The 15,795-nt window shown below is 36.6% G+C and overlaps 1 protein-coding gene across 9 annotated transcripts in view; it reads left to right on the top strand.

Annotated features, from left to right (window-relative positions):
* Positions 1–549: 549 nt before the first annotated feature.
* Positions 550–15,795, top strand: part of LOC129718858 (protein tramtrack, beta isoform) — a 468,621-nt gene continuing 453,375 nt past the window's right edge. For 3 of the 9 annotated variants that reach the window (XM_055670022.1, XM_055670021.1, XM_055670030.1), the window contains exons 1-2: positions 923–1,090; positions 1,903–3,213. The gene's annotated coding sequence lies outside the window, so the exon portion shown is untranslated. Of the gene's footprint in view, positions 631–748; positions 768–921; positions 1,402–1,454; positions 1,697–1,902; positions 3,214–15,795 lie in introns of those variants that run through there. The other 6 variants (XM_055670025.1, XM_055670028.1, XM_055670029.1 and 3 more) reach the window with 6 other exon arrangements.

Raw genomic sequence — 15,795 nt, 5'->3', positions numbered from 1 at the left:
TGTCCGCTTGATGCGGGATGCGCTTTGAGAGTCGAACGGATCGGTGAGAATGTGTGTGAGAATGCGAGTGCGAGGTTTATGTATTTCGCGCCGCGAGAAACCGAGAGCGGATGCGAGCGAATCGGTCGGTCTCTCGGTTGTTGAGGATGTGTGTGCATCACACGCCGTCACGTTCTCCGGATCCCCTCACGTGCGCATTCTCCCAGGACACCGACCTCACGTAATCGCAGTTGGTTCTGCCGGCAGGCAGTGCACGGCACTGCGAAATAGCGCCCGCGTGAGAGCGAGAAGGGAGGGAGGGAGAAATGTTTGTGCAGCGTCGTACGCGCGCGTGTATATGGATAGATGAGTGAGGGGGGCTCCTTTCGCAATGGGAAACGGTGCAGCGTTTTGCACACACAGTGATAGACCACGGGGGCCTATGTACTGCTCTAGTGGTCCTCACTCTTCCGTCGCCGTCGTCATCGTCTATGTGGTCGTAGTCGGCGTGTATGACAGAGAGCCTCCTATGTGGTGCGCCTGCTATGTGTGCTGGCCGCAATGAGTGCGATTTTTCCTCTAGCACAGAAACGCAACACTGCGTTCTGTGTTCAAACGTCAGTTCAATACAAGTCGCTGTTCGGCCGCATCGTAAGTGCAGCAACACCGCCGCCGCCGCCTGCTATTCGAGAGCGGAGCGGATTAATTAGAAGTGTTTTTTTTATTCTGTACTGTGGTGCCTCCGCTGGCTCTGGCTACTACGATTTGCCTCAACGCCGTCGCCTCCTGTGTGTGGTGCCTTCTATTATTTCTTTTAGTTTTTTTTTTTTTGGGAAGCCGAAGGCTTCTTCGCTCTTGGACTTCTGCTGGTGATCCGACGGTTGATGATGACGACGAGTACGAGGACAACGCCGACGACGGCAGCGAGGTGTACTACGATCTCTCATCACACACACGTCACACACAACACGACGGAGTTCTTCCTCTGGGTTGGAGTTGGACCAATCGACCACCGACCAGTTCAGATCAGATCAGGCGGACTCTAGGACGTGTGTGGTACATGGCTCCTGAGCCTCCGCGCGAACCCGAGTAACCCGAAGGCCGAAGAAGAGTGTGTCCAACTATTTAGTATAGTAGTTTTTTTTTTCTTCTTGATTTCGGCGATTCTGATCCGGCTTGGTCCTGGCGGCGGGGACGTTCCGCTCCGGCATCTAGATTCTAGTGTGTGCTACTTTTTATTGCCAGCCAGCCAGCGGTTCCTGGTTCCACTCCTCTGGTGCTTCCGTGGGAGGAGAAGTGTGTGACACGGAGAAATTGTGTGGTGGCCGCCTCTTGTGTGTACGTCGACGACGACGACGACGACGACGACGGAACACGGATCAACCGATAACCGAAGAGCGCGCGCGGTAGCCCCCGCGTCATGTGAGTGTGTGTCACGGCTAGTTTTCTTCTAGCCGTTCTTGGACGAGATTTTTTTTTGGTTTTGCTGTTATTTTGGCTCGGGAAACTTCCCAACTTCTAAGCCTAGGACTACGATTACAGCGCGCGCTGACGTTTATTAAAAAATTAGACAGTGAAGAAGAAACACACGCGACTCCACACAGTGTCCCGGTGCTCCGAAAGTGTCCAACGTGTTCTGGTGTGTTTTCCACCACGGAAGTGATTGCGGAACTTAGCTCCAGAGGAGACATACACAGAAAGAGGAAGAGAAGAAAAAGTGATTCAATATAAATCAAACAGGATTTATACAAGTGACTGTCGAAACCCGAGGCACCCTCGCTAACAACCGGAACGTAGTTGGCAGTGACAAAAGTTACGTTCAAGTTTGGCATAATTTTCCAACAAATTCCTTCCGTTAGCGACGGTGGCCTTTTTTCAACACTGAAAAAAAACCTCAACGCTAATCCTCTCCGTTTCTTGCAGTTATACAAAATCTTTTCAGTTTTTCCCTAAATTTCAAAACAAAAAGCAACAAAACAAAAAGTCGTCAATGTTTATATAAGAAAGCAAAAAAAAAACGCCATACAAATTTGAATTTTTGAATCTGGTTAAAAATTACCACATCGCGCAAGCAAGCCAACAACAAGCGAAAATCAAAACAAAAAAAAACACGGAGTAAATTGAAACAGCCCGAAAAAAATTTCTTCGTTCAGAGTGTGAGTGTCATACAACAAAAAAAAAAAATTAGAATGAAATAATTACACCAAAACGGCGGACCATATCAACGTTTGTTGTCGTCCAGCGAAGAATTGAAAGTCAGCGAAAAAAAAGAAAAATTAGTGGGAGGAGTGTGCTCCAAGACCAGCCAATCAACAAGGATGAAAGTGTTGTGGTTGTTGCTGTTACTGTTGCCATCGTACCCGTTATCGATCACGCGATCATCGCCAGTAGTACTAGCCGCCGCTGCTGCTGCTGCTGCACCTCATCAATCTCCGATCGAAAGCAGCGCGAAAAGTGCAGAAGCAAGTGATGCTGCACTGCGTGATTGAATAGAACAAGAAGAATTACAACAAACAAGAAATCGCGAAACAAAAAAAAGCAAGAACGATCCGTGACGGTTTGTGACATGTTGTGAGAAAGCTCCGCCAACTCTGCTCGGGCTACGATTCGATTCTTCGATTACTCAGCTGGATTACTATCAAGTTTTTCTTTTCGGTCGCCAGCTCCTCCTCCTCCCACTGTTCGCTCCTCGGGGGGCGGCCAGAGCAGGGCGCAAACAAAAGTGCACCAGCAAAACAACAAACAAAACAATGTGCGTGTGAAATGATGAGACAAGTTCAGTGACTTTTTTGTGACACCGCCCCCTTCAGCGAAAACAAAAGCAAACAAAAAAAAATCTACCGTGACTTTTCTCCGGTGTTACACCGCGATCAGTGCGTGCGTGCGTGCGTTTTAGGGGTCCCGTTTTTCGGTGCGGGCGTGTGTGTGTGTGTGCGTGCGCGTTTCCTCGTCGGTTTTTGGACTTTTCTTCGCGGACGTCGGACGCTAGTGAGTGAACTGAACAGCGAAGCTGTTACGTGCGTGAGGCACCCCTGGTGCAGTGATCGAAGTGCGTGCGTGCCTGCCCGTGTTTTCGTGTGCCGTGCGTACCGCTTACAGGCACAGGGTGTGATCTTCTAAGCCGGTCTGCGCGTTCTGGACGGCTTACAGACAACAATCTCCAAACAAACGAAGCCCGAACCTTTATGGAGTGCTGGACGGGTGACGCCCGCTTGGCGAGATTTTGCGATTAAGGTAAGTCCCAAAACATGTTTTATGTAAGAGTTTGGACTAGGACAATTGTGTTGATCGAACGAATTTTCATGTTTTGCACAAAATGAATCATGTATTCCATAAGATTTGTAGGAAATTTTGACTTATTTGGTATGGAAAAATTAATGAAAAGTTCATTGGTCCAAGTTGGCCTGTTGTGAAATTTTTTATTTTAGTTGTCAACCAATATTTGCTTCAATGGCTATTAGAAGGAAAACGATTTGAGAGTTAAGTCTATGGAAAAATTGATTGGTAAAAACCATTCAGAGAAACATGGTCTCACTTCACTACAGAATTATTTCAAAAGCAAAAAAAGTAGTAAACAATTCCAAAATCTTCTAGCAAAAACAGGAACGATAATATTGAAATAGCGGAAAGCATTTTAAAGGACAGAAAAGTTGTAAATATAGTTAGAAATTTGGCACAGAAGCGCTGATAACATCAGGCATACAACTGTATTAAGCTGTTACACTCAAAAGTTGGAATTCGGAAATATGGATTGAAGCACCAGAAATAGCCATTAAAAGATCGAAAAAGGCCAAAAATATTTAAAATTGGCGAAGAAAACTAAAAATTGAAACAAAATATATATAAAAAACGTTGCCACGCCAGAAAAATGATTCTTTATTAAAAAAAAACTGTGGAAAACTTAAAAATAATCAGAAGATAAGGTTGAAAATATAAGAACCTTTGCTATATGCCAGTGAGGGAAATATTGAAATTGTTCCAGTCAAAAACCAAAAATTCTAATTTGGTTGGAAAATGATGAGAGTTTGTTTAGAAAATGAGTGAACTGAAATAAAATTTAAATTGAACATTGAAGAAAAATATTAGAATAAGAATATCCACCTACTGGGAGTCAGTAGAAAAATCGACAGAATCTTCCAGTCCTACTGACAGGCCAACTAATCTGTACTTACATGAGTCTAAACCAATCTGATGTCCTGAAGGTAAAAATAATTCGAAAAGTTTTTGTCAATCTGTCTTCTCAACAATGGCAATGATTTGCTTCTCTGCTGCTGGCAATGATCTGCATCTTCTTATGAATTTCGTATTTTTTTTGTTTGCTTCCATTCGTTGCTTTCAACTTTCGAATGTTTTCAGCTAGGTTAATTTTGTTTTTTTTTTTGTTTCATTTTTGCATACCTTGTTATAAAGTGGAAAACGGGCATTAGAAATGAAAGTCTATCGATAAAAGTTATTCAAAATTGGTCAAAAAGCAGAAGCTAAAATAAAACATCTGTTAAGCTCTTTAAAGAATCATAAAAACAATTTAAACCAGCTGCAGAACTTTACTGAAGATCATTAATATCAGAAATACAATTCAAATTATTCCAAAATAATCTTAAATCACTGAGAATTCATTTGAAAAAGGATTTCAACCTGAACCTAAAAAGGCCGTCAAGGCCAACACACGGGTGAAAATATTTCCAATTGGGGGTGAGAATGCTAAAATATTACAATCAACAATACAAAATACTTTATTAGGCTATTAAGTGTCAAAAGGTTAAAAAATTTTCCCAAAGACCGTGAAAATAAGATCAGGGAGCTCAACTAACCGACAGGCAAATCAATGATTCCAAACTGGCCTAGGAACTAGAAACTGTTTTCAAGATTAAAGCGTGGAAAACTTTATCTACAGGTCAGAAAAGAACAATACCGAAGTACTTCCAATCAAGCCTAAATAGGATTGAGAGACTATTGAAAAGACAACAAAGACAACAGAACTTGAAAAAAATCAGTTCAACGTTCGATGTGAAATTACTGGAAGAACGCAACAAGAGAGGTGATTTCAAATTTAGTTTAAAATGTGCCATTTTTTTCTGGCCAGTAAATCATAAGTAAACAGTGTTTAACAAATCGTGCCTTCTGTAATTCTTATAAACTTTTGAATAAAAATTCCTTCTATTGTGACATTTTCTTTGTTTTCACAAATTTTCCGCTGAACTCATTTGTCCAAACAGGGTAGCTGTTGTCTGCTTTCATGGACATGGAGATATAGTTGATGTCCTGAAAGCAAAGCTTGTTTGAAAGTTCGCGATCTTTCTTCTTCCACCATTTACAATGAACTGATGTCTTGATAGGAAAAGTGATTTTGAAAATTGTATCTGTTTTGATAGTTTTTTTTTTCATCATTTGATAGCATTTTATCATATTATTTTAACAGCGAGTTGTTTCAATTGATATGCACTAAATGCTTAAGGAGGTAATAGATTTATTGCCGCGGATTTTTGAATTGCCGCGGATTTTCGAATCAACGCGTTTTTTTTACGATGTACGTAAAAAACCTGACAGTATACTAACGTTCTTTATAAAAGGCAGCAAACTAGACCCCGCACGGTACCAGCAACTAGAATCCCGAGGAACCCCATTTGCCAGTTCGTGTCTTGGTTTAGCAGAACATAACAAATAAGCTGCTCATTGTTTTTATCATTTCGCCCCCAACAACAAATCACTAATTTTAAAACGCAGTTTAGTTTTAATCTTAGATTTAGGATAAAAAGGATAAAAAGTTTGTCTTTAGTTTTTTAGATACTTTATGAAGTAAGATTTTAGCTATATTAGCTCCGTAAAACATTAACTTGTATTGTGCCGTGTCGAATAAACGTTGATTAAACAAAAAAAAGGCAGCAAATCAAAAAAGTATGCCAAACAAAGAAAAAAAAATGCATTAAAATGATGATCATGAGCTATCAAATCTCTTTATTTTCGTGACGCGGCATAGTGATCGGAGGTAGGAAAAAACCGGGAATTTTCATGTCAATATTTTTGTTGGTTTATATTTTTGGCAAGTTTCCTACACTCTCGACAACCGTTTCCAAAAGTTCATGAGAATTGGTTGATATGATGATTTTTGAATGTTGCTGTTCTAGGCAATTTTGATAATTTCTATGTTCGAAAATCACCAATTTAAGCTTAACATCAATTTGGATCCACAAGTTTCGTTTTGAAGGAAAATTTATGTAATTTGTTGTCATTTTTTAACGTTTATCAAAAACACAACAAGTTTTTAAATCATGTTTAGAACATATTGCCGGAACCAAACCAAAAGAACCAAACAAATAATAAGGAAGGTCTAACAGCATTTTAGGTGAATAGCATTTTCTGATATCAGAAATGAGTTCAGCATCCCAAAATTGCATTATATGTCGTTTTCAATCATTCTAGAAAAATTCTTAGGGGTTTTCCGAGTATTGTACCTGTGGTCACCTCAATTTAGCTTCTGACTCTGACTGAAAAATTTAGAAATGTGCCTCAAAATATTTGGATACTAGTTTCTGGATTTTTGATTCAGAATCTTCGATTCGGGACTCGGGATGTCAGACTGTGGAATCAACTCTCGATTTTGGATCCAGACTTATTACATACATATATTTTCGGGCTCTGATCACCGTATGGGTTATTATGTCGAGTTTTAATTGAATTTCGGTGGGTTTTCCTTACTAAACCTGATCGCAACCTGATCTTCTGTTGATTTCACAGACTTCGCAGCCAACTGTTTAATGTACAGGACAATTCTGGGGTTAGCGCTACGATCCTAATGGCACCAACAGTCTTTCCCGAACCGGGATTCGAACCCACGACGACTGGCTTATTAGGCCAACATCGTACCTCAACACCAGCTGAAGGTTACTCTCAGTGAGAAAACCTGCCAAAGGAATCACAATAAAAAAATGTTTTCTGAAAAAAAAACTCATTACATACAACAGTTCTTCTCCTGAGGACGCGGAACTTGAGTTCTCAATTCGTGGTACAGGTCGGACTCGATTATCCGGAATTCCAGACTCGAGAATCCGGAGTTATTTTTTTAACTGTGCTTTTAATTTTTATTTTTAAATTCTACCTTTACTATCCCTTCAGTCATATTTGTAAGAATTTAGTGCCTTTCTGGTGCCGTTCATGATTGGGACACATTCGAGCTAAGTGAAACCAATCAATGTCCAATGTATTTTTTCACTACTCAAGACTTTATCCCTTTATCCCACAGAAATAATTACGTCACTGGATTACATGAGTAAATAAGAGAATATTCATTTTACGGTAATTTATTGCAAATTTGAACAATTTCTAGTGATTCTATTATCCGGATAATCGAGTCTGACCTGTACTAGGGTCCAGATTCTGCAAAATGGCCTTTAAATTTAGAATTTCTAGAGGTCAAAATTTAGGAAATTTAAAATTTAAATACTGGATGTGTATTTGAATTTCTTCTGGATTCGCTGTTCTCAGTTCTTTATTTCGAACTATGTTATCTGTTGATCATTTTTGATTTCGGATTACCGATTTCTGGCGTTTTTCAATGTCTGATCTCAGATGGCTGGATTCTCGAATTTCAAAATCTGATTTCTGAATCCTAAAAATTCTTTTATTCCTTTTTTCGCACAAAATTCGAATGAAAATTTATTATGAAAGGTACTAAAAGCCAAAATACTAAATGTATATGGGTGAAAAAAATATTCAGCGGAAAACAAAACATTCATATGGAAAAGAGTACTAACAAAATTTCTCGTGTTGTACGCAACTCATGAATTGATGTTGTGCAAAGAAAAATTTTTAGTGATAAATTATCTATTTATTTTTGATCACAAATGTTTGGACTTATAGTGCCACCTTTGTCGCACTCGCTTCAACAAAAAAAAAAAAAAAAAAAAGATTAACTATGAATCTGCTGGATTTTTTGAGTGTGGAAACTCCTTCCAAATTCTAAAAATTTTAAGCAACTTTGATTTCAAAGTAACCGAAGTTTTCAACTGAAATTGATGTATTATTTAGGGGTTTATATTGCGGCTTGCAGTCTAATAAAATGCGTCGATTTACATCTGCTCATCACCAACGTTTCGGTCCTTCTATGGGACCATCATCAGGGCTCGAAAACACTTGTTGGTTACTGTTTTCGAGCCCTGATGATGGTCCCATAGAAGGACCGAAACGTTGGTGATGAGCAGATAGAAATCGACGCAATTTGATTTTAAAGTATGTGCACTTGTCGCAAAAATGTTTGCAATTGAAAATATCGAAATACGAATTGGATACATAAAACATTTAAAATTACGTGAGTGAAATGGGTTACAAAAAAAGTAGCCCCGCGTCCTGTGTTACTTACAGCTTTGAAACTAAACACACGTGAGGATAAGTTTTAGCTGGGTTGGTTTGAAAAGAGTTTTAGTAGTATTTTCGTTCAGGGAGGAATTTCTCAACAACACAGCACGTAAAATCATTCGGCCCGCTGTTGACTTGAAAGTAAAATTACGGCACAGTTTGACATGGTTGACCAGTTCCTCTATAAACAACGACAAAGAAGACAATTACTATTCTAGGATCCTAATTTGTTGCATTGCCCACCGAAAAAGGAACATACATATGTAGGTTTTTTGTTCTGATTGCTCACAATTGCAAATCGCTAATCCAGTTTTTATCAATTTTTTTTATCTGCCATTAGCACTCTGTTAGTATAAATTATCAATCATGTTTTGCATCTCAGTATCTCAGCCGGTCTACTCTGCTATTATTATTAATGTTTATAAATATTGTAATGAATATTTTTTGCAATTTTATCTTTTTATAACAGTTAGTAGCGTCTAGTTAACCTTCATCACAAAGATAAATTTTATCTTTCCATGATTTGCACAGTTGTATATTTTTCCGCCTTTATTTATGTGAAAAAATTGCATGATTTCTTTAACATTCTCAGCGATCTGTGAAAGTTCACAAATTTCTGAAGCCGAGTCATTAAAATATGAGTCAGTATTTCGCAATCCAAGTTAATAATTTTAAATTGCGAACATTTTAGCATAACTTGCAATAACAACAGACACTGGGATATTGAAAGGAGTTATCTTTTTCGATAATATACAAAGAGCTAATTTTGGTATTTTAAAAAAAGTTTCTTATGATAATCGGAAAGTCATATAGTTAGTAATAAACTAATAAACTTGCCAGGGAATGAAATTGTTTACAAAAATAACATGGAGGAATTAGTAAACTCTTCTTCTTTTTCGAAAAAGTACTTTTCAAATTTAAATGCGGATAAAATTTACCTGAACCGTCTTTAATAAGCTAAGTTTTGCAGAAAAATTCTTTACCGGCTTAATTTGTATCATTGAGACAAGAAAAGTAGTTTTTCTGTTGTTTTTTTTTCGGTCCCTACAGAAATCTAAAAAACCCAGAAGAAAACGCTTTCACTGACTGAAAAAGCATAAAAAATTGGGCTAAGATTGACGAACAAACGATTCTAAAATCCAGAAAAGAATATGATCCTAGTCCGATCCTGCTTTGAAAATCGCAGAAAAACACTTCTGAAAGCTGACTATAATTGAAATCTTCTCAAGGCCAAAAATAGAAATAAAAAAAAACTGATGTTTCATTGGGCTCAGAATAACAAAAATTACTTTTTAAAAATGAAATGATCCCAAATTGAGCTAATGAAAGATGAAAACCGCATTCTCTAAGACCATAAGAAGCGAAAAAAAAAATTCTTCCAAATGGAGCTCAAAATAACGAAGAACACAATTTGACCGTTTCTGAGGATCAATAAAAGCAAAATATGAAAATAATACAAATTCAAAGTTACAGTTACGAAAACGCGTTTTTAGACCAAAATAAATGACGCCAAATTACGCTTAGAATAGTGAAAAAACACTTTTGCTATGATGAACAAAAAATCCAATTTGCGTTTCGGTTCTTTAAGATCTTACGAAATAGAATAAGAAAATGACTTCAAATTAGATTGATTTCAGAAGAAACAGAAAATTTCTAAATTGTCCATAAAATGGTAAAAAATCGCTCAAATGTCAGAAGAGAGACGAACTGAAAAAGATCCGAAATTCGTATCGTATCAGAAAATGATCAAATATTACTCAAAATGTATAAAACGCTTCTAAAGACCAAAACATAATCAAACAGAAAATGACCTAAATTGAGCAGACAATAATAAAAAAAACACTCCTCATGGCCAGGACAGAAAATAGTTACAATGATGTGGAGCTTAGAATCACGAAAAAATATGTCTGAAGGTAGAAAAAGGCAAAATAAATAAATAATAATTTTATTTGAAACTCAGCCTAAAATGACGATAGATCACTTTGCAGTAATTACAAAAATTATTCCATATTTCGCACAAAAAATTGAGCTCGAAATTGACAAAACGCTTAAGAAAGGAAAAACATTATTCGAAACTGAGCGTAGATTGTTGAAAAACGCCTCCAAAGTCCAGAACAGAAATTAATCCTGAAGTAAGTTCAGGATGATGGAAAAAGCTTTTAAACAATAGAAAGGTTTGAATAAATTATTACAAATTCAATGCGGAATGACGAATGGATTCTTGATGTTAAAAGAAAATGGTCTGAAATAGAACTCAAAATGATAGAAAAAAGGTTTGTAATGGTAAGAAAAGGTGAAAAAGAGAATGAAATAGTTGTTCGGCGTTTTACGGAACCAATTATTCAAGGAGCTCAATTATCTTAATCATCTTTTAGAAGCAGCTAAAATTTGTCAATTCTATCTAGTAAGGGTGGCTTTTTAGATTGAGTTCCAGTTACTTACATGAGTAGTTCTCGTTTTATGTTTTCATGTTCTAGGTTTACGAACTTCTTCTGACTCAATAGACCGGTTTTTTAATTTCAAATTGATTTCACAATAAATTTCCAAATTTTTAATTATTGAATAGATTTTCCATAAATTGTTACGTGGCCGCTTAACTACCATAGAACTCTTCAAAATGATTTGTTTTTTATTCAGTCTCCGTTATCTGTCCATCCGTCGATAACAGTTCGCCGTGCTGGTTCTTCCGCTTTCCACTGGGGAGCGCTTGAGGCGAGTTAATTCGGGTCTGCGATAGGGAGCGGCGAACACCATAAAGACCCGAAATAATCAACCCAATGTAAACTTAGAACGTTGAAAAAACAAGCAGAAAAGAAAATAATAACAATAAATGCAAAAAGGGCTCGGAATCACGAGAATATTAGAAAGAACACATTTATTTTTCGTTGAAACCTTACACCAGGGGAATAGTAAATTCGGTAACTTTTTTCACATTTTCTATTTCTGACCATTCTAAACTCAATTTAGCATCATTTTGTTGTTTGAGCTTTTCTGATCCTTGGAAGCGTTTTAGTAGTATCTTTGAAGCCTAATTAATATGTTTTTTTTTTTGCTTTAATAATTGGCTTAGGTAATTTGGAAACTGATTAGGGAGTGTTACCTGTTTCCAGGTGACTTCGGACCTTTTTTATTTTAATTTCTGTAGCACAATTCACCCACAATATTTTTTTTAATATGCCAAAACTAATCTGGTTATTACGGGTGTTTTTTATCACTTTATTTTTTTTTTTTTTTTAAGTTTTTTCACTGTGTTTTCTGATTGAATTTGTCTTTTTTTTTAAACTAACGTGAATAGTTGAAGTCTATTTATAGCTTGTTCAAGCAAGTTTGGTTACCTTGAAGAGAATCTTTGGGATAACTTTTGGCCTATTCGGGGCTTTATTGTGGTAGTTGCAGTTTCATAGGGGAAAAAAGTCTTATTTTCAGTAGCACAGTAGAGGCTTTTTAACACGGTTTAATTTTATTTTTACGATGGTTTTACAAACAACGCGGTTTTTTTACACGGTTTTTTTGCACGATTTTTCGTCCTCGGTAAAACACTTACAGTAAGTAACAGTAACGGTAACAAACTATAGTAGGGTGTTTTTTACACACTTACATTTTTACACGTTTTTTTACATGATTATTTTTAGGTCGTTTTCCAAAATAACACGGTTTTTTGCACGGTTTTTTGAAAAATAATCGTAAGTTAGCGCCCTGAAATTCCAAACTTAGAGAGATTCATTTTTGAAGTTATTTAGCAGACGATCTTTGTTTTAAACGTCTTCTAATAGATCTGAAAAGTAACAAAAGCAGAATCCAGTGCGTCTTGAACTGTCCTACAGATCAGACGTTTTTTCGGTTGCTTGTGGACTGGTCTTTGACTGCCTATAGCTTCAAAGTTTGTGTTTTGTCAGTGTGTCTTTTAAAGACTACCTGAAAGTTATTTCCCGTCAGTCTTTCTCAAGACTACCTACTTTTGAATTTAACATTTGTTTTAACTTTTTTCGTATCACCTGAAATGGCTGGACGGAAAAAACCTCGAATCGCTGCGGGGAGGAAAAGAGAGGCATCTCTTTCTGACACATCGAGTGTCTGTAGTGACAATCCTTTTGATATTTTGCCTGAACAAGAAGCTGGTGAAATGGAAGTTACCAATAATGAAACTATACAAAATATAAAATCTTCAAAAAAGGAGAAAGTTCCACCTATTGTGGTAACTATTTCTTCTGAATTTAATATATTCAAAAAGGAACTTTCAACGTTTGTTTCTGACGTTAAAGTTACCTATCAAATTGGCCGTAGAGGTGAATACCGCTTATTAGCCGACTCAGTAAAGGGTCGTGATCGTCTTGTTCAGTATTTAACTGACAAGATGTACAAATTTTTTACATATGACACCAAGAACGCCAAGCCGTTCAAGGTTGTCTTGAAAGGTCTCACCAACGATCAAACCGTTGATGAGATCAAACTTACTTTAACAGAATTACTTGGCATAGCCCCTACCCAAGTAATTCTAATGAAACAAAAATCACGAGGCGAAAACAGTCAGAGAACTGGAATTTCCCTTGTTAATTATTTAATTCATTTTAACCGTAATGAGGTTAACAACTTGTTTTATTAAATTTTTTGAAAAAGCACATGCTTTGTATAATGTGCGTGTAAAGTGGGAAATTTATAGGAAGTATGGCGGAGGTGAAAAGCATATCACCCAATGCCGTACTTGCCATCGTTATGGCCATGGTTCCAAATTCTGTAACATGGACCAAAAATGTCTTAATTGTGGAGACTCTTCTCACAAAAAGGACACATGTCCTGTGAAAGAGAGTAAAAATTTTCGCTGTGCGAATTGTAACGGCAACCATATGTCAAATTTTTATCAATGCCCAGTCCGGTTAGCAATTGTTAAGGCAAGGCAAGGTAAACAAAATTCAATTTCTCAATTAAAACCAACTTCAAAACAAAATTCTCCAAGCGTACCAGTGACGCATAGTTTACCTACTCCTTTGCATACCCGTTTAACTTATGCACAGGTTACAGGTAGTTCGAACATTATACCGCCTAGTGTTGGTAGTTCGAAAACGACCGTTAATATGGGTAAGCAAAACACGCTAGAAAATAATTGTACACCTATCACTCCAGCTAATATTGCTACCGAAAATATTTTTTCTAATGTCAACTGCCTGGGGCCTATTACGGCAGGTAAACTTTCTTTTTTGCAACAGGCAATGTTCGATCTTATGAACGCCATGTTGCAGGCAAAATCAATGTTTGAAGCCATTCAAATAGGCACAAATTTTACTATTAAAATTGTTTCTAATTTAAAATTTAGCAATGATTTTAAATAAAACAATTAAAATATTAAATTGGAATGCTCGCTCATTGAAGGCCAATGAGAATGAGCTTTTTAATTTTTTAACAGTAAATAATGTGCATATTGCAATTATTACTGAAACATTTTTGAAACCTAACATAAAATTAAAATATGATCCCAATTACGTGGTTCATAGATATGATAGGATTCAGGGTTCCGGCGGTGGAGTTGCAATTGTTATTCATCGCCGAATCAAACATCGTGCTCTTCCCCATCTTGAGACGAAAGTTATTGAAACTTTGGGAATTGAAGTTCAAACTGAACTTGGGATTTTATTTATTGCCGCAGCATATTTACCATTTCAATGCACACGCGAGCTCAAAAATTATTTTAAAGGTGATTTACAAAAACTCACCAGAAATCGTTCGAAATTTTTCATAATCGGCGATTTTAACGCTAAACATCGTTCATGGAATAATTCTCAAAGTAATTCCAATGGAAAAATTTTATTCAATGATTGTTCTTCAGGATACTATTCTATTTTGTCTCCGAATAGTCCTACATGCTTTTCTTCTGTAAGAAACCCTTCAACAATTGATTTGGTGCTAACAGATCAAAGTCATGTGTGTAGTGATTTGATCACACATGCTGACTTTGATTCTGACCATCTTCCAATAACTTTTTCTTTATCACATGAATCAGTTGTAAACCCTCTGAGCTCTGTTTTTAATTATAACAAGGCTAATTGGGAAAGATACAAAACTCATATTGAGAGAAATTTCAATAATGAGCTTGATTTGCAAAACGAAGTGAATATTGATTCCGCTTTGGAAGCATTAAAATGTGCAATTGTTGATGCCAGGAATTATTCTGTTCCAAAGGCTCAAGTGAAATTTGATTCACCAATAATTGACGAAAATCTTCAACTTCTAATTCGTTTGAAAAATGTCCGCAGACGTCAATATCAACGTTCTCGTGACCCTGTTTTTAAAACTATTTATAAAGATTTACAGAAAGAGATTAAACATAGATTTACTCTTCTGAGAAATCAAAATTTTGAGACTAAAGTTGAAAAATTGAAACCATATTCAAAACCTTTTTGGAAGCTGTCGAAGATTCTTAAGAAACCTTCAAAGCCTATTCCAGTTTTAAAAGATGGTGAACGTTTTCTTGTATCCAATGAACAAAAGGCTCAAAGACTTTCTCAGCAGTTTGAGAGTGTTCATAACTCAAATTTGAATTTTGTGAGTCCAATTGAAAATGAAGTCACACGTCAATTCGATTTAATTTCTTCCCAGAATTTTTTACCTGCAGAAATAATTGAAACTAACTTGAATGAGATTAAATCAATTATTAAAAATTTCAAAAATATGAAAGCACCTGGTGACGATGGAATCTTTAATATACTAATCAAACATCTCCCTGAGAGCACAATGGATTTTTTGGTGAAAATTTTCAATTGCAGCTTCAAAATTGCATATTTTCCCAAATTATGGAAAAATGCAAAAATTACTCCCATTTTAAAACCGGATAAGAACCCAGCTGAAGTTTCAAGTTACCGACCAATCAGTTTGCTTTCTTCAATAAGTAAACTGTTTGAGAGAATTATTCTTAACAGAATGATGTCACACATCAACGAAAATTCAATTTTTGCAAATGAACAGTTTGGATTTCGCCATGGGCATTCCACAACTCATCAATTGCTCAGAGTTACTAATATGATACGAGCTAACAAATCTGAAGGTTATTCCACTGGAGCTGCTCTTTTAGACATAGAAAAAGCATTCGACAGTGTTTGGCATAAAGGTTTGATTGCGAAATTGCAAACTTTTAATTTTCCGATTTTCCTTATCAAAATTTTAAAAAATTATCTTACTGATCGAACTCTGCAGGTTGTCTATCAGAATTCAAAATCTGATAGATTTCCTGTCAGAGCAGGTGTACCTCAAGGTTCAGTCTTGGGTCCAGTCCTGTACAACATATTCACTTCAGATCTTCCTGATTTGCCTCCAGGATGCACAAAGTCATTGTTCTGCGATGACACAAGAATTTCCGTAAAAGGAAAAAGCCTTCGTGTCATATGCAGTCGATTGCAGAAAAGTTTAGATATTTTTTCTTCCTACTTGCAAAAGTGGAAAATCTCTCCCAATGCTTCTAAAACTCAAATGATA

Source organism: Wyeomyia smithii, chromosome 1 (genome assembly GCF_029784165.1).
Source record: "Wyeomyia smithii strain HCP4-BCI-WySm-NY-G18 chromosome 1, ASM2978416v1, whole genome shotgun sequence".
Classification (NCBI taxonomy): Eukaryota; Metazoa; Arthropoda; class Insecta; order Diptera; family Culicidae; genus Wyeomyia; species Wyeomyia smithii.
Note: the sequence above shows the minus strand (reverse complement) of the source record. Positions and strands in the feature narration are given on the sequence as shown.